The 18,859-nt window shown below is 34.9% G+C and overlaps 1 protein-coding gene across 5 annotated transcripts in view; it reads left to right on the plus strand.

Moving 5' to 3' along the window:
• The window catches only part of PTPRD (protein tyrosine phosphatase receptor type D), a 276,887-nt gene that overhangs the window by 39,055 nt on the left and 218,973 nt on the right, over window positions 1-18,859 (plus strand). The window lies entirely within an intron of this gene.

Consider the following 18,859-nt stretch of genomic DNA (forward strand, 5'->3'; position numbering starts at 1 on the left):
CTTGAAGTTTTTTATCATTGTAGCATGGTGCCTCAGTATCTAATTTCACTTAATTTTTATTGATGCATCCCTATTGATATTAAGCAGATCCTGAATTGTTATTTATTTAAATAGCAGTGCAAGACTGCCTCTGTACAACACTGGACTTTGGCCCTCARAGCTTGAAATAGCTTAAGGCATTTGTACTTATTTTTAGATACTGTAAGTTTCATTAGATTAGAGGAGCAGAGCACAGGTGAATTGCCATTTTCATGGAAGACAGAAATGTGAGTGCTTTACAGATACTCTATGCCCAGAAGAATGCCACTTCTGTAAAGGGATAAAACTTGCTTTTCATTTTACTGTAGGAATTCTAAGAGCAAATAACAACTCTATAGCTTTGTGACTGGAAATCATGTTAATTCTAATTTAATTTTGGTCATTTCTTCCTCTTACCCCTTAACTTATTTTATGATTATTATGGATTTCCTTGTATGAAGTTTTGCAGGTACCTTCTTGTCTTAGAATTTTGTTTCCTGACTGCACTGGTACTTTTAATTATAGCACTGAGCTTTTGGTTTAGTCTAAAATACTTAAAATAAGATACTTTCAATTGTCATTTGAATTCATAATTTGACTTTATTCCATGCTTGCTATTGGACTTCTTGCTTTTCTTTGCATCCTTATGAATGAAGTTAGTAATATTATTATTTTGAGGCAACTTGTTAGTCGTCTTTGGTTTTTACCTTTTCCATGATCAAAAATGTGAGATGTGAATGTTCTTTTCTTTCATTTCATAACTGACAGTATCCAAACACCAGTGACACTATGTAAAAGGAGGTTATGCTGACATAATACATTTTCAGTACAAAATAAAACCCTGTAAACTAACTGTAAGTAAACATGGGCATAATTTAAAGATAATGTAACAGTGACTAACATACCTAGAGCAGAACAGAGTTTGTTCACAGCAACCTTGGAATGCAATATTTCCCATTTTTGAGTCTGCAATTTTGATGTCCTTTAAATACAAAAATACTGCATGTTATATTTGCATTATAGTTTCTTCTGTGCTGTGGTATTAAAATACAAAAATAGGAGGAAGAAATTGAATGTGCATACTATAAGATAAACTATTTGTATTCTTCCTTTTCACTGTTTTGTATACACACTTAGCTCAGCATGTGTTTATATGCTTTACGTACTAATAATGTTAAATGCACTGGCTGCATATGCTAATAGTGATGAACACATTGGTATTCATTCTGGGGGGAAAAGGGGTACTTAGGAGCACCAAAATGATTGTGCAATAATAATTAGAAGAAAATAGTTGTTCAACTCCATAGTTAATGCACTTTATTTTAATGAAACACTTTGAATTTATAAACATACTCATATATTTTTTGACAGTTATTACCACAATGTATCTTATCATGTAATTAACTTTCACAAACAAGTTGACTGAGCAGCAATGACAAAATTACAATAACTTATTTGTTTGGATTCTGTAGGCTAAAAAGAAAATAAACTAATTATTATAGAAATGTTCAGACACTGATTCCCCTGCATTATCATTTTACCCCATTGTTCACATCATTTCAGTGGAATTACTCATGATTTATATCAAAATAACTGGGAGTAGAATCATACCCTTAGTTCCTAAAGAGATTGATTCTATCAGTCAATAAACATAAATAAAGACCCACTACCAAATATATAGTGGATATTTATGAGCATCCTGAAACACAAAGATGCAATGAAGTAGTGCAAAATATGATGCTAAATAGAAATAAATTTTTCCTATATAAAAACACATAGATATATATTCTAATCTTGGCATCACTTCACAGGAAAAACTCTCTCTTGGCAGTAAAATTTTCCACTTCAAGTATAAATTTTTATGCTATAGGATCAGACCCACACTTACTGACTTTATAAATGATACGTATCTTTTCATTGCTGAAACCCAGCTCTGCCCTCTCACCTATATCTTACTATCCCAAAAATGCTGGATTCAATAAATGATACTTCTATTTGAAATTTTAAAAGCTCTTCTTTCTCCTGATTATTCTTATATCTGTTTTCTTCTGAATACAGATCTAGAAATTAAATTGCAAATAAGAACAATTAGGACTAATTAATTAAGGGTTAGACTAATTAAATAATTAGGAATATTAAGAAAAATAGATCTCTTTTGTCTCATGATTGACATGCATGCGCTTTAGAATGAAATACTAGTTACTCAACAAGAGTAATATCCAATCTGGAATCTGAGTGCACTAATTCTTTTTAAAAGTCATGTTGAAGCATTTTTATCACTTTATTATATTATATTACAATTTATAAAATTTTGTATTATATATTATTTGTATTTATATATTTAATGTGAAATATAGGTTTGTTCCTATCTGATAGAAAGCTAGACCAAGATTTAAACTAAGAACTTTTGAGACTGTCGTTCAGTTGCTGTACCTACCAGTTTTTATTTTGTGTAGCATGACTATCACTCATCCAGACCAATTATTTCACTACTTGTATAATATATTCCATATTCTCTTTTTTTGTGACGGTAACTGCTAGCCAACTAATAAAACTCACTTACAGTTACTTGTTATCTTAACACTTCACTGGAGTGAAGGTGTGAAGTGAACCAGATTATAGCTATTCATCCAACTTCTGTGCAGTCAGGGCTAATTTTCCAGGCTACCGCATGATGAAATAAGCTTGCAAACTTCTATTATTGTTGGAAACTATGTAATTAATACCTGATCACAGTGCTGTAAATGTGTGCTCCTCCGTGCTCAACCAGAAGCTAAAAATAATGGGCCAGATCTTCAAGTTGTGTAAATTCAAGCAGTGTCATTGATGTGACAGCATCTTAATCAGCAACAACAGTGAAGCATTTAGGCAAATCATTTAATAAAATACCATATCCATATCCATATACAGTATTATTTTTACTCATTTTCAAAGAAGATTTAAACAGTTTACATAATTAGACATGTATCAAGTATGGAAGACCTCTCTTGTGAAACTTAATATGAACTGATAATGGCAGAAACTTTCTAACAAAATGGAACAAGATTATTTTCAAAATAGTCCCATCCACCTTTAAAGATTACCTAACAGGAAGGATCTTTAAAATAAGTTTAATTAAAATATAAAATTATTAAAATAATTTTATAGCAATATTGCAGTTCACATAAAAAATGTCTTTCAAAATCTGTACTTGGTATATATAAATAGTATAAATGTTTTATCTGTGCCATCTATAAATGGTTTATCTGTGTTTACTGTGCTGTATTTTGCACAGTAATAATATGCGAGCGTATTTTTAGAAATTTTTAGAAAATTCTGTAGGTGCTTGTCCTGAAAAGCAGTACCAGTACAGTGACTAGAGTTATTCACAGTCATGGAAGTTGAGCACTGTGGGCACAATGCTGGCTCTGTGTAGAATTGCCACTGATTTTGGTGGCCCCTGGATTTCAGCTGTTGCAGTGTACAGCAAAATTCTAGTCTGTGGCCGACAATGTTTAAATAAGCTAGTACCTTCACTCTTAAAAGAACAATTAAAAATACAAGGATAAATCTGTAACAGTTATAATCTGTAACAGTTATAAATAATTACCTCCATGAAATATCCAAGGTTGTTTTTCTTTCACTCACCTGAGAGGCAAGTTTTTATAACACTCACCTAAGCATTCAGTTCTTTCCTGTTCTTTTCACAAGTTCATTTGATCTTGGGCAGAAGGTAGCTACTCATAGGAGTTAATATCTGGACATTGGAGGTAACTTCATGCATGTTATAAGTTCTTTATTGTTCATTCATGAAACTCTGCAAACTGCATGACATGCATTCACTTTTTATTTCTCTTAGACAAGACATTAATTTAGTCAGTCCTAGTGGTGACTAACAGTGCTAACAGTGAAAGTGTACGTGGGAAGAAGCATGAATATTTTCTAATAAAAATAATGCAGACAGTTGGTGCTAGTTCTGCAGTGCATTATCCAATATTTACTCTTATTTGTAATGTTTGATAATTAAAATTATTTGGTCACAACTGTTCCACCTTTTAACAGTAGGATGCTTTAGGTATTGGACTAATTTCATACTCCATTGCTGTAGTGCATAGGAATTACCTGTAAACAAGATAAGAAAAAATTGAGGGCATGGTGGAAACATTTGCTGGGACATGATCGGAAAGCTTAAGAAATAAGACTTGACTTGTCTCAGAAAGGGCTAAAATTCTCAGATCTAGGAGGAAAGAAGAGTCTGAAGATGGGAATCAGTCAGATGAAAATTGAATTCCACATAGTAGTAACTTAAAGCAACTTAAAGAAAAAAGCATAGTACTAGAGCATTGTAAAAGAAACACAACATTTAAGTGATCTAGGGAATTGGATGGATTCCAATGTAGAAAGATTTACACTTCAGAGATTTTAACAGTTCTTTGTAATGGAGTCCTGAAGCAGGGAGTTAGGCGGTATGGAGATGGTATGATTTTGTTTGTGAGACTGATAAGAAAATGTTTGATATGTCATTATCTCTCTAAATTCAGAATTTGGTGTTTGTAATTAAGAATGAATAGGTCCTCTATGCACAATATTCATTTCTTAATTTTTTGGACATACCAACATCAATAGATATCTCCTTCATTGTAGGAGAGGACAACAGTGGACGCCCTACTACTCCTGTCTTAGTAGTTAAGCACAAAAAGAAAGAAGCCCCAGATAAACTTTTCAAAATGAGTCCAACATACAGAATTAGTTAATAACGTTTCTGACTTCTGACGTCAAATTGAATGTCAYGGGCTGGACTTCCTGAACCAGTTCAGACTTCAGTATTGTGAAGGTTAAGAGCTATAGCTGTCTTAACTCCACTTGGCAGGTGCGTTCCCATATAACAGTGTATGATCTAAATTAAACACAGAAAAAAAACTGTCGTATCTCCTAATGTTGAGTTACAGGCTGATACAAAGAGTCTAAATGTACTTATGAACATACTATGCAACTGTATGTTGAGGAGGGAGAAAAAACATTAGAAATTGTAGCGCTTTTATGCATTTTTGGTAGCTGTGTTGCTGAGTGTATGCCCAATCACAGGAAAAATACTTCTCATATTCTGAAGGGGTTTCCTTTGCTGTTCTCCATCTACATAAGTAATAAGTTTTTGTTTCTTTTTTTCCTCACTTTTCTTTTGCTTTGGTGTACTACATTGTATTACACTGTTGTACTATTACACAGAAGAGCACTGTTAAGAATAACAACAACAAAAATATTTAAAGATTTTATGTTTTCTGGAGTTTTTTTGAAAGCTGTCTATATTGAGATACAGATTTGGTATTTAGAAGTAAAATTTCTAAATATTTATTTCTGACTTTATTTTTTTCCAGTTGTGTGTGCCAGCTTCTGACACAGTGATATGTAAAATTATTGAACCGCCAGAAACTGTTTTTCCAAAAGCATTCAGTGAAGGGAAAAAACCCAGAATAATTGATTCTTGTGATTTATGTACAATTCAGCAATTCATTCAAGAGGTTCTGCTATTATTATATATAGTTCATTACATGTTAAGGAATACAAAGAATAAATTGCAGACCTTCCAGACAGCCCTCAGGAACCAGCAACTTTTATATACACTAAAGCCAAAGCTTTTGAACATGGCAGTTACCAGAACTTGGCTCTTTTTTTCCTTTTTTTTCCTCTAGTCTTTTCATGCAATGAATCGTGTTTTTGGTTTGTTCCTTATTTCTGGGTTCCGCCAACCTAAGTCCTCACACTCTTGCTGTATTTGTATATTTGAGGTCAACTTTTGTGTTCTTTTCGAATTCATATGATATTTTCTTTGTGCCCCAGCTACCAAAGCCAGACCTTGTATAAATTAATGCCCATAATTTCTATTTTGGTTTCAAAAATGTATTTTTAGTTGGCTTCTTTTATATGGAACAAAAAAATCAAAGAAAAGAAAACAAGAACTTGCAACAATATAGGTTTTATCACACTTTTTTTGGATTCCTGTGAGAAGATAGAAGCTGTGATGGTAACACTAGACATTTTATACAGTATGATTATGCCATTGAGATTCAGACATAGAAATCTGACTCCATAGCCAGCAGACCTAAGATTCTTAGTTATCTTCAGAAATCATTCACTTATTTTAAAGTATAATTATAAGAACTCTGATATGTAAAAAAAAAAAAAAAAATTGGCTAAAGCTCTAATTTCTGAAAATGCACATCACATATGTGTAAGTATACATATTTAAATAAGGTTATGTAAAAAAATACTTTAAGTGAATTACAATTAAACATGGTTGCATAATTAACACATTGAACACTACTTAAATGGACATATATAATTCTAATTATGCACCTTTGAATATGAACTATGATGCAGGACAATATATTTTCCAAATGTAATTGTAACAACTTCATAGAAGAAAATGACTTTCAGTACATACCTTTTTGGTGCCAAAATGCGCAGTTCTTGTTCAGTACACATGTGCAATGTAGGCTGATTTCCTTGAGAAAAGAGTGTTAATTAACCCAACATTTTGCAACAGTGATATGCAAGAGGACTGTAATTTTCAAAGACTAATAAAGTTGCCGTATAGCTAGTAGTTTCACTGGCACACCAAAGATTTGAGTGCCTTTTTTTTTTTTTTTTTTTGCCTGACCTACTTCCATTTTTCCATGTACATAGTTACCTAGCTAAGCAAATAATGAAGAAATCGCGGAACAAGGATAAAGACAACAGGATTTTTTTTTTTTTTTTTTTTTTTCCCACCCTGTTAAAATGGACTTCTTTGGTATAATTAGGTAGGGCTCTCATACTATACATGAGCACAAATCTATGCTTAAATTTTGTAAACATTAAATTCTATAATAGTTCTCCATATGCTTTTGCAAAATATGTAAGAACCAAGAAGTAAAGAAATTGAGTTGCAGCAAACAATTAGCAGAGACAGGATTAGAATTACAGAATTTTGGCTCTCAGCCCTCTAATCTCTCCAGTAGCCAACTGTCATTTTGAGTGCTTTTGGCTTCCAGTTTCATCTCATGAGGCCAGACGTAAGCAAATTAGTTTTCTGAATTTTCTTACTATTTAGGCATGACTGAGTAGGTAATCCTAACTAGAACTGATACTACTTTTTGTTTATGTAGCAATTAGAAAGAATATATTTGCCTGTAAAAGAAAAGCTAGAATACAATCCTTACTGGTATTTATATTTTGTGAACTTAGACTTTTACTTGAAGGATGGAAATTGATTGTCCTTTCCAATCCTGATGGAGCTTAAAGAGTGAAAATATATATGGCATAGCAAATGCAAATTAGTTTTTTAAGTAAGAGAGGCTTCACCGTGTCCTAAAAAAGAAAAAAATACTGCAAGCTTTTATTTTGTAGTCTTTTAAAACATGAAGTATGCATTAAAAACAATAAATTGGACAAAATCATAGAAAGTTTTAAAAATATTTAGTGTCAAATCACTAACTTGAAAACTAGTATTTCTGGGTCTTCTTAGAGTCACGCATATATGTGCATCTTTCAGTTGTATGCTGCCATGCTTTCAGCATGAGGAGTCTTTTACTGGAAAGTTTTGATCACTTCACTGATAAGGCACATCACAAAACCAAAGTGAGTTACTAACTCACTGTGGCTTCACTTACTCCCTGGGGTGCACATGTGAATTGTTCTTGGCTGTTCCAGGTTGGTCTCTGCAGCTTGGTCTCTGGACAGCTGTGGATTGAGGAAGGAAGCGGAGGGAACAAGAGTTGAATAAGGGTCTGAGATGCCAGTAATTTTCTCAAGTGGGAGTTGGCTGTAAAGCAGGATTGTGGCATCTGATGGGAGCTCCTTCTAAGGGAGCTGACCAAAGGGAGGTGAGGCTCATCATAATCCATCTATACTACATTAATAAAAATCACTCGGCAGTATTTTAAATCTTTGACACTGTTAACGAATGAAAGAGAACAAATAATGGCTTTTTTAACTGACTCACTGGAAAGCTTTGTATTTAATGGCCAAATAATCTGGCGAATGCTTGTGATCCTTTTATTTCATGTTATCTTACCAGACTCTTACTTTCTTCTATCCCCAATTTGTTATTTTTTCTGCTTTTGACTGTCCCGTGCTTGACTTAATGCAAGTTCCTTCAAGTGTTACGATGTTTTTGCATTTCTTTTTCTTTCAGTTTATGTTAAAAAAAGAGGAGTGAAGATTTGATAGGTGAGATAGATGCAAGATAGGCATGGCATGATGGACTAGTATTATCTACATCGGTGTCACTAAAATCAGTCACTGAAAATCATTCTAAAATCACTTAAGGAAAAGAAATACCAATGTATTTTGTGTAAAGCGAGTGCAATGTTACAGAATCATATAAGATAGCAGAGAATTGTACTCTTCGGGGATCTTGAGTAGTAGGTTGCAACAGAACATTGTACAAAATGCCTTCATTTATCTCAGTTAGAACATAAATGAACTTGTAATAATTAAGGATTTTTTTTTATCTTATTGTGGTATGTTTATTTTAGTTATGCTTGTTTTTATTTAATTGAATTTTTTGAGCTAATTATAACTATGTTGTGTGCACATTTATAGGTTTTAGTTCTCACATTCTTGAATGAATCACAGTATACTTCGGATTTCTTGGAGAAGTGTTAGAGCTATATAGCTCCTGTGATAGAGGTTCACAGAGCAAATGCTGTTTTAATGAAAAAACTATAAGCACAGTATTTCTGGCATATTGATAGTGCATGCRCTTTGTCTTTACTTTGCTTGTAGGATCTTGAGAGTAGGAACTATACACAGTAGAAAACTGGTATAGTACTGAAAACAGTACTGAAATACTGCCAGTGTAAATAAACTCTAATCAGTGCTTTAATATATGCATAACTGTATGATACAGAAGGGTAGTTGTACTGTGCTAATTGCACCGATGTATCTTTGTTGACCTGTAAACAAGACACTGAGCTGTAATCCTCTGACACTGTTAGTCACTGAATCTTTTGTAATACCTATATACAGTCCTCTGACCTGGTTTATGGACATCAGCTTATGCACCAGTTATTTGTCACGTTACAGCTCACACTAAACAGTCTCTTAGTACAGCAGAAGTCCTCTATGGCTGGGCTTCAATGCATAGCTCTCAGAGCACTGTTGGTAGGGCAAACATTTGTATACCTATATATGTGTGTATATACATGTCTTCTATATTTGACTAGACATTTGATTTAGGTTTCAAAGAATCAATTTTTGTAGCCAAAAGATAATTATTGTTTTAAAATTAGTGGAGAAAGATGGTTTTCAAACTCTGTGAGAAAAGTAGGTGTCACCTAGAGTGAAATGAAAGTTTATGAGTCTGTGATAACTAATATTTTTAAATTTATTTTAGAGCAAAATTAATTACACAGTTTTTTATTAACCAGTTTAGCTCAATGAATTAGGCTTATGTAATGTCTTGGTATCTCTTAATGCACAGTTAGAGGTAGACAGTCATCTGAAACCCATTAATGTCCTGATCTGATTGCTTACAATTGAATCACACCTCTCTCCTGAGCAAGCGAAGAGCTGTACACATTAATGCTATGTGTTTGTAGGCACTTCAGTTGTCAAAGTACTTGTTTGTATGAAGTGTAAGATTTGGTGAGATTCACACACACATTTGACCCAAATAACATCATTTTACCTCTCAACAATTTAGTTATTTAACCAAGCAAAGAATGAGACATAAAACAAGGTATTTACCATCAAGACAAGTCCAAATTTTTTTCAAAGTGAAAAGAGTAAAAGTGCTTCATCTCTAAACTGAAGCTTAGTTACTATCCTTAAATGAATCTAGAGAGCTCCTTTGTACTCCCAAGGAATGAGTTAGATATTTTCCTCAGTCTCACCTGTTGGATATGAAGACTGGGAGCTAGTATTTCACCAAGGGCTTGATCTCTAAGCTAGGTGTCCTCAACTTAACTGAATACAGAAGTGGAGAAGGAGGGTATTTTGCATTTGACAACTGCAATAGAAAGATTAACATTTCTATCTTTCTTTCTATTGCCTATGCCCTTATAAACTTTGATAACTGGTGCATAAATGTAAATATTGCTTGCTTTTACCTGAAACTGGCTTGAATTAAAGATAATTTTACCGTAAGTGAAAAACATGAAGGTATTCTGCCTGTATAGGCATATTATACATAAAACTACGATCTTAGGTTACTTTCACGGAGTATAATAGCAGATTTTATCAAGGTGTTTTCCCCTCTGCTGTACAGTGTAGTTGGGGAACAGGTAACAAAGTAGTTTGCATCTAGTGATGGAAAAGAAAATGTTTAGATGAAAGTTGCCTGGTCTGTCCACAGGAAGAATTTTATTAACTTTAATTTTGCCTGTACAGTAGTTGTAAAAATTTGTTTATATGGGTGCCGTATAAAGCAGTAAAACAGGACCTTGTAAAGTATGTAAAACTCAATGGGTAGGTTATTTGCTTTCACAGTCGCTAATCATCAGCCCATCCTGCATATAAATGGCAAAAATTGCATTTTGTCCTGTTTTTATAAACAGAATATGCGTGTAATCTCCAATTTTTATTCTTTCTAGTGTTGATACTAGTGTTTTTTTTTCTAATAAAGACTGAAATGCTAGTATAGGCTATCTCTCTAGGAATAACCCAGATATTCTCAGTCACTGATTGAAACTTGTCCCAGTAGACTGTTGTTATTCTCGCTTTCCTTTTAGAGGGAAACTTCTTTAGAAGGAGAGCAACTTGCCTGGTATTTTAAGATCTATTGCTTATACCTTACACATCGAAGARTAGTCTCAGCTATTACCAAATAATTCATATGCAGTCTGCAGACATTAAAATTTGAAAAAGGAGCAGTATAGAGCTCTGAAGCGGAATTTCCTTTTATTGCATTAGTGAATATGACAAGGTTATGTAACACTCCAAGGGGATGAAGTGGTGCACGTCACTAACCTTTTAGATTCAAGAGGCTTTATGCTTTTCATTTGCTACTGGATAAAGACTTAATAATGGCTTAACTATCAAGTTTCTGTTATTAATTCAGGTAGATAAAGCCCCACCCACACTGTAGCTATAATTTGTGTGATAAATATGACCTATACGTACAAGCTTGTACCTTGTTTTGTATTATGCATTTGAAAATATATGCTAATACATAGTGTAAAGGCATATATGCAGCTCATTTAAATTTGTAATGTTCATTGTTTGTATTTCATACAAGCATGGAAAGGGAAAAAGAGAGTTCTTACCCTCCTGTACAGAAGAACAGTAATATTACCTTACCTTATGAGACTTAAATCTTTCAGTGCGCAGATTAATCAAATACTAGAAATAGCAACCTGATTCTCTTAACGCAAATGCAGAAAAGAGTTGTTCTCTTAAAACAGAGTTGTTACCTGGGAGGCATTGGAGTAAACATGAACAGAATCAAACTCAATTTTGAAAAATGGTTTTATTTTCTGTAGTGGCATCTAAAAGAAGATTAAAGCTTGTAATCATACAGTGAAGGTAATGAGTATTCAGCACTGTCGCATAAAACTGTGTACACACCTTGGCRGTTGAGTGCAAGAGGAAATGGGGCAGCTGGAATCGGTATGTATCTGGCATTGGGAGCCTGCTACTTTGCTCCAGCCCTGGAGGAGGCTGTTTCTGGTGATCAGTCAGCCCTGCCTCCCATTATGTTCAGAACAATAGCTCTTTGCAAGGCAGTAATTGTTGGTTGGTTTTAGTTCCGCACTAAGTGTCCTAATAATTTGTCATGAAACCAACTTAAATTGTTCTGATGTTGCCTGCAACAATTTTAATAGAAAAAGCAGAGTAAGAAATTCTTCAGCTTAGTCCTATTTAGTGTGTAAACATATTGGTCAATAGTATCAATTAAATGTTTTTTTCACAAGTTTTTCAAATCGTTTCTTCATGTTTGGAAAGAATTTTTTGCTTTCTTAGTGAATAATATAAACTGTAAATGAGTATGGGAGGGAAGTGCAGGGGAGTGATGTTAGTTTGCAAATAAATGTCTGCTGTGGACTGTGTTGCTTTGGATTCCTCCCATGTCCCTAGGGCTCAGATAATGTCTGTGTCTAGAAAAGCATGCATAATCCACAATGAAATGAGCTGGTACTAAGGTCTGTACAGCCTAGGGAAACAAATTAGGAACGTGCTATTTTAACATTAGACCTTTCGGAAAAATGTAACCTACCTATTCTAGTTGTAAGGCCTTCCTAGCAAGTTTGTCATTCCATTTGGTATTTCAGGCAAGAACTGACCCTATGGTCAGCCTAGTAACCTGATGCTGTGCATTGCAGAAAACTTAAAACATGAAGCCAGGCTTGAGTTTTAATACTTTCTCCTAGAGATCAGGAAATGACAACCTGTTTTTCTGAGCTGTTAAATTTGTAGGGAGTGCATATTCTGGCTCATGGGAGACTGGGGAACTGGAGATGACTGGTAAATTAAAAAAGAAAATATTAATGACTTTTTGACATAATTGTTCTGAGTCTTCTTATTTCTAGAAAGATAAAAGCAGCAGAAAGAAGGTGGAGCGGCAAATTAATTATATTGTAAAGCTTGTATTTGCATTGTCTTAAGGACTGAAGTTTTAAAGTGATTTTGCGGAGTGTGTAAAGTGAAGTAGCTTCATTATCTTCATCCAGGATTTTGGGAAACTTGAGTTTCTACCTGCAAATAATTTTTGTAAACCGAAGTCTTTATCTGGAATGATCAAGGTGTTCATCTGGAAGGAACTGGCATAGCTTGATAGCATTTAATAGTTAGAATACAAAAACTAGTTATTTTCATTCAGAGGACAATGTGCGCAGAGTATGATAGCATCAGAAGATTATATATGTTGAAAAGCTGATGGTGGTGCAGTTTTAAGATGATGAGAAATCATCTTAAATGATCATCATAAATTTTTATGGTGAGAAATAGGAAACTTTCACTAACTGATACATGACAGCCAAGAGCCCTTAGAAACATACCAATAGGTAACTTTGGGATTTCTTATGGAGATTTTACGAATACATATTCTTGCTTATCCTTTTAGAAATAAAAGCTAAACAAACATAGTCAGTTTTCAAGTACATTGTAAGTGCAGGTTAGACTTAAGGCCAAGTGATTGCTTATAACAATGATCAGCATAACTGATGTCACAAATTATGATTAATGAGTAAATTAGTAGTGAATGCTGTAAATGARTCTGCTTTGAATGTTCTTTTTAACAAAATAAATGAGCTGAAAAAGCTTTTCTATTAAATATTGTGCATATATATAATAGCTTTTTTGTATATTGACTCCTAGAGGAATTGAGGACAGTAACTCTTGTGTCATTTGTAATGTATCTACGCAGCATCAGGCTTTTAAAGCAATCCTTATGTTCAGCTGTTAAATTAGAGTTTTTATTTCCCCAAAAAATCTCACCTCATGTGTATCTCTCAGTAACTGTGGAAAGAAGGGAGCTGAGGGTGACTCTTCATTTCAAAAAGATTTTGTCAGACACTTCATTTGAATGCAATACACAAAAATTACTTGTACTCAAAGGACAGCACAGCATACAGGACAGTATCATAAACACTATTAGATCATTCCATTACATAAGCTCACAATTACAAGTTCAGAATTGTACTTACATTTAGGGAAAAAAAAAAAAAAACATGAAGTGAAAAACAGATGTCTTATGCTCATTGAAAGGTATGGACAAGTTTGGATCCAAATCAGTTATGTGTTTGCTTGTTAAAAGTATATTTTCTGTAGCTGCAATATGCAAAACAAGAAAGATAACTTACTCCCTAATAGTAATAAACTACCTCTATTTCAGAAGTTCCTATGTCTGCTGAATGGACAGCTTGGCTGCACGTGAATCAGCAGCTGAGCTTCTACAGCTCTAACGTCCTTAAACCCAAATGACTTAAAGCCCAGTGTATTTAAGGTGAACTACCAATAAATTAAATTTTCCTTGATATTGCCTGTAAATAGCAATAGTTCAGTAGTCATCATATGAGCTTCTCTGTAGTCCCAGTAAGAAGTRCATAAAAAAGCAGAGGGTGGGAACTCTTATGCCTTAGGTGGCAAAGTCTGTGGAAATTTCTGTAACTCTGTGTTATGGAAATCTGTTGTACAGTTTTCTTTGACAATTTATTGATATTCAATATAAACATATATATCTGGATAGATACTGATAAATAAACAAGGCATAACAACAACAACAAAAAAAGTAGTAGTAGCTTTTGTATCTAACAGCCAATTTTACTGCGGTTTTGATGATGTCAAGCTATAAGTTCAAATACACTCAGAAATATGAAGTTCTGCTTTAGCAAATTTACGTTGGATTTTACTTTCGTTATTTTAATTACACTTCTGCAGTTTTAATTGCTGCTTTATTGGAACATTCAAGTGACCAATTATAGTTTGAAAAAAGCTGAAATAAGCTGTCATACGATAGTTGGTAACCTATTGCGTCTGATTTTTTTGGCAGAATTAATTGCACTGGAAGGTTCCCATGTAGATAGGTTGCTGTGCTTAATGAAGTGTGCTGGAGAGAGTTTTTGTTGGACTCTGCACTGCAGTTGTTAAGGGAGATTAAAAATAGTTGTCAGTTCTCAATCAACATTGCCCTCATGTTAATAAGCAGAACTATGTGTGCAGTGTAATTGTATTTGCTATCAGAGTGCCTAGCAGCTTAGGTCAGAATCAATGTCAAGAAACTGACAGCATTAATTGTGGAGATAATTTGTGTCAAACTATAATTAACAACCTTTATAAAGATAAAGGCAGCAAGTCCTGCTTTTTATTTTTTCTTCTGTCTGGGTATGATTTCATATATTCTTACACTGATGATCACTATGATATGGTCACTTCATATGTAACAAYGTGAGTATATTGAAAAGATGTCTGTCTGCATGACTCACCATCATCATAGTGTGAGTGCCTCCTGACCATAAATGAGTTAATCCTGACAACACCTGTTAAACATGCAGATATTATCCTTCTTGTGCAGTTGTTGAGCCTGAAACAGAGAATTTATCTCATTTTACCAATTAAATTTTATTTTGTGAATGTAAGGATGAACTGTTAAAATCATTTTTTTTTGCAGTAAAATGTGTGACTTGTCCAGAATTACTGTGACATTTCTGCATCATATATGTTTAATACCTCTATTTTTTAAACTAAAATTATCTATTTTAATATAATCTAACTTATTTCATAGAATCATAGAATAGAATCATAGAATCAGTAAGGATGGAAGGGACCTCTGGAGACCATCTAGTCCAACCTCCCTGCTCAGCAGGGTCACCTACAGCATGTTAGACAGGGTTGCATCCAGGTGGGCCTTGAGGATCTCCAGAGAAGGAGACTCCACAACCTCTCTGGGCAACCTGGTCCAGTGCTCCGTCACTCTCACTGGGAAGAAATTCACCCTCATGCTCAGGCGGAACTGCCTGTGCTTCAATTTCTGCCCATTGCCTCTTGTCCTGTCACACGGGACAACTGAACAGAGTTTGTCCCGGTCCCCTTGACACCCTCCCTTCAGGTACTTGTACACATTGATCAGATCCCCCCTGAGTCTTCTCTTCCCCAGGCTGAAGAGCCCCAGCTCTCGCAGCCGTTCCTCACAGCGCAGGTGCTCCAGCCCTCTGGTCATCTTTGTAGCCCTACGCTGGACTCTCTCCAGTAGCTCCATGTCTCTCTTATCCTGAGGAGCCCACAACTGGATGCAGTACTCGAGAAGAGGCCTCCCCAGGGCTGAGGAGAGGGGCAGGATCACCTCCCTCGACCTGCTGGCAACACTCTTCCTAATGCACCCCAGGAGACCATTGGCCTTCTTGGCCACAAGGGCACATTGCTGGCTCATGAACAACTTGTCACCTGCCAGCACTCCCAGGTCCTTCTCTGCAGAGCTGCTCTCCAGCAGGTCAGCCCCCAGCCTGTACTGGTGCCTAGGGTTATTTCTCCCTAGGTGCGGGACYCTGCACTTGCCCTTGTTGTTCCTCTCTGCCCAGCTCTCCAGCCTGTCCAGGTCTCTCTGAMTGGCAGCACAGCCCTCTGGTGTGTCAGCCACCCCTCCCAACTTGGTATCATCAGCAAACTTGCTGAGGCGGCACTCTGTCCCCTCATCCAGGTCATTTCATACTGTATGATACCTTAATGATAACAGTCTTTCTTTCGACATTAGAAACTACAGTACCCTTATACCAGTGGGTTCTAAGAGCTACTACTTATGCAAAAGGAAACTTTGACCAGCCACATAACCCCATTTTTCCCAACTGTATCAGATCCTGAGTAAGACACAAAGATTAACACCATTCCCTTCTACACTGAAATATGGAACATCTTTTTTAATACAGTTAATACTGTAGTTTATACAGTGTTACCTTTACGTGATCTATATTGAAAAATGTCTATAAATAAGGAGTTAAATCATTACATAATAACTATTCATCTTTTGCCTCTGTTTCTTCATAGTAAGTGCCATTCATTTTTAGACAACTCATTTAGTAATTGCAGTCCAGCAAAAATTCAGCCTGGGACTAGAAAAAAACACTGTTATTCTCCTAGTTACCAAAGCCAGATTAGGTGTTCTGCCCTGTTTCTGCAACCTGACTCTGTGAAAGCTCTGCAGAAGCTGGTCAGTAATTCTTTTAAGAGGTCTGTCAATTATAGTCCCTCTTCACTGCATTAAGCCCAGTGCTAGCTGAAGTGTTTCAGAAAAACTAGTTTTGGAACACCTGTTGAGTTTGAGGAACATGCTTCGTTTTTGTATGTGTTGCTGTATGAACTATTTGGTAACCAGCACTGCAGTTTGTACAGTTTTGGAAGTGAGGTGAAGACTCTCTCTTTTCGCTCTCTCTTTTTTTTTYCCCCCCCTTGTTGCTGCATAAGAATATATTTTAATTGAGAAGACAATTGTCTCAAGGTGTAAACTGGTATAAGATTTGTTGGATTCACCTGGACTGCACTAATGAGGAATTTGTCTCTAGATATTTGTCTGATACAGAGGGAATTTGTCTGATACAGAGGGAAAGACTTCTGTTTTATTTTTCTCTTTTTTATTATTATAACTATTTATGTCAGTATTTTTATCAGTAAAATGGTGATTGGGAGTGCTATAAAACCCAAACGTAGAATATTTTTTCTCGTTTTACAAGGCTAGCTTAACATAGTCCAACATGCTTTTTAGCATAGTTAGCATTTTTTGTTGCTTTTATTTCCTTTGTTGTTTAAATATCTGTTGTTCTGTTCCCAGAAGAGCTAAGTTATACATTGCAGGAAGGAACTTATAGTGTGATTTTTAAATGAATGTTGTTTCCTCCTTGACCCTTTGAGTGCATGATATATCTGGCAAATGTTGATAAACAGACCTTTTTTCTAAGGAAATAACTAACTTTACTGATGTACAGATTATGAGTGGCCCAGTGACTGAATATATCAGTGTGGCATACATTTAGGATTTAAAAGCTGCCTGTAAGCTGCTATCCAGACTTACTGTGCGCTGATGGACTTTGCCCACGCAGTGTTTTTCTTTCATTGATTTGAGGTTCAACACTGAATTGCAGTATGTCAGAAAGAATATCAAGAGAATGACAGTTCGTCAGTTTTCACTTGATGACACGCAGTCACAACTTGTGCCACAGAATATCAACATACCAGGTTCAGTCATGTGTTTTTACATATCAGAGTGCTAATTTAATACATGCAGAGAAAGGGATTCAAAGCAAGCAGTTTTGGTGAAACATAGACACTTCATCAGAGTATTTTTGTCTTTTCTGTAGTCAAAGCATAAAGCCTCTGACATGAGAAAGAATTTTCAATTTCTTTGTTGCTACTCTGTGTTTTATTAACTGTGGATTTGGAGGGTTTTTTTCATCAGAGGTGTTCTTTCATAAGTGCCCCATGGCAGCAGTGCCACATTATTTTGCTGTGCTCAGACATACAATTGTACTTATTTTCAGGTATTGTGTTCTCAGTGAACAGGTAGTGCTCAGTGGTCAAAACCAGCACAGTGAATGGAATCAAAGTCCTAGAGCATTCTGGAAAAGTTGAACTATAACAATAATTGTTTTGCCTGATATCTCTGCTAAAGAAAATGATGGGAGGATTTTCAGGAACATTATATTTTTAATGCATTTTTGAAGATTAGTTTTGCTTCTGTCATGTCACACATTAGCAGTAGGGTAGAAAGACTGAATTCGTTTCATACACTTAGGACAATCCATATCTTCTCATATGTAATTTAGAAATGTACAACAACACAGTTTGTTTGACTATTGGTAATAGCCACGTCAAATCTCTTTAAATTTTAAATAATTCTTTGGTGTTATGTACATAATTAGAGCATGCTGTTTTTTTGGCTTGTTATTACACAACTTGACAAGAAGTATTGTCTGCCAGTTTTGCAGAATATTTGGTTAGGTATTAGAAGTGAAAAGCAGCAACTTAAAAACAAACACTACCATGGTATAGGTACATAACTGTGGGGACTAAGAGAAGAAGGTGAAGATAACCAAAGAAACTGGTAAGAGGGAGGAGCTGTTTATTGAAAGGTAAAAAGCTCAGCAAAAATGAATTGTAGAAGCTGCTATTGAACAGTTATATGTAGCAGCTTAAAATTGAGACAGATCGTATAGCAAAACTCTTTTTCTGTTATTTATAAATATTTATTTCAGACCATTCAAATCAGCCTCCTAAAATACTTTGTATTTCTAAAAGCTACCCAGCTAAGTAAAGAATGATGTTATTGTGTTCATGAGTTCATGGACATCGTTTAAACATCATTTCATATATTTATTTGTATTACTCATCAGGAGATATCTTTTTTTGGTGTGACTTTCTTGTCTTTTTTCACCTGAAGGCTAATTACTGAAGTTCG

The sequence above is a fragment of the Rhea americana genome, unplaced genomic scaffold (genome assembly GCF_003343005.1).
Source record: "Rhea americana isolate MKP2758 unplaced genomic scaffold, rheAme1 scaffold_103, whole genome shotgun sequence".
Lineage (NCBI taxonomy): Eukaryota > Metazoa > Chordata > Aves > Rheiformes > Rheidae > Rhea > Rhea americana.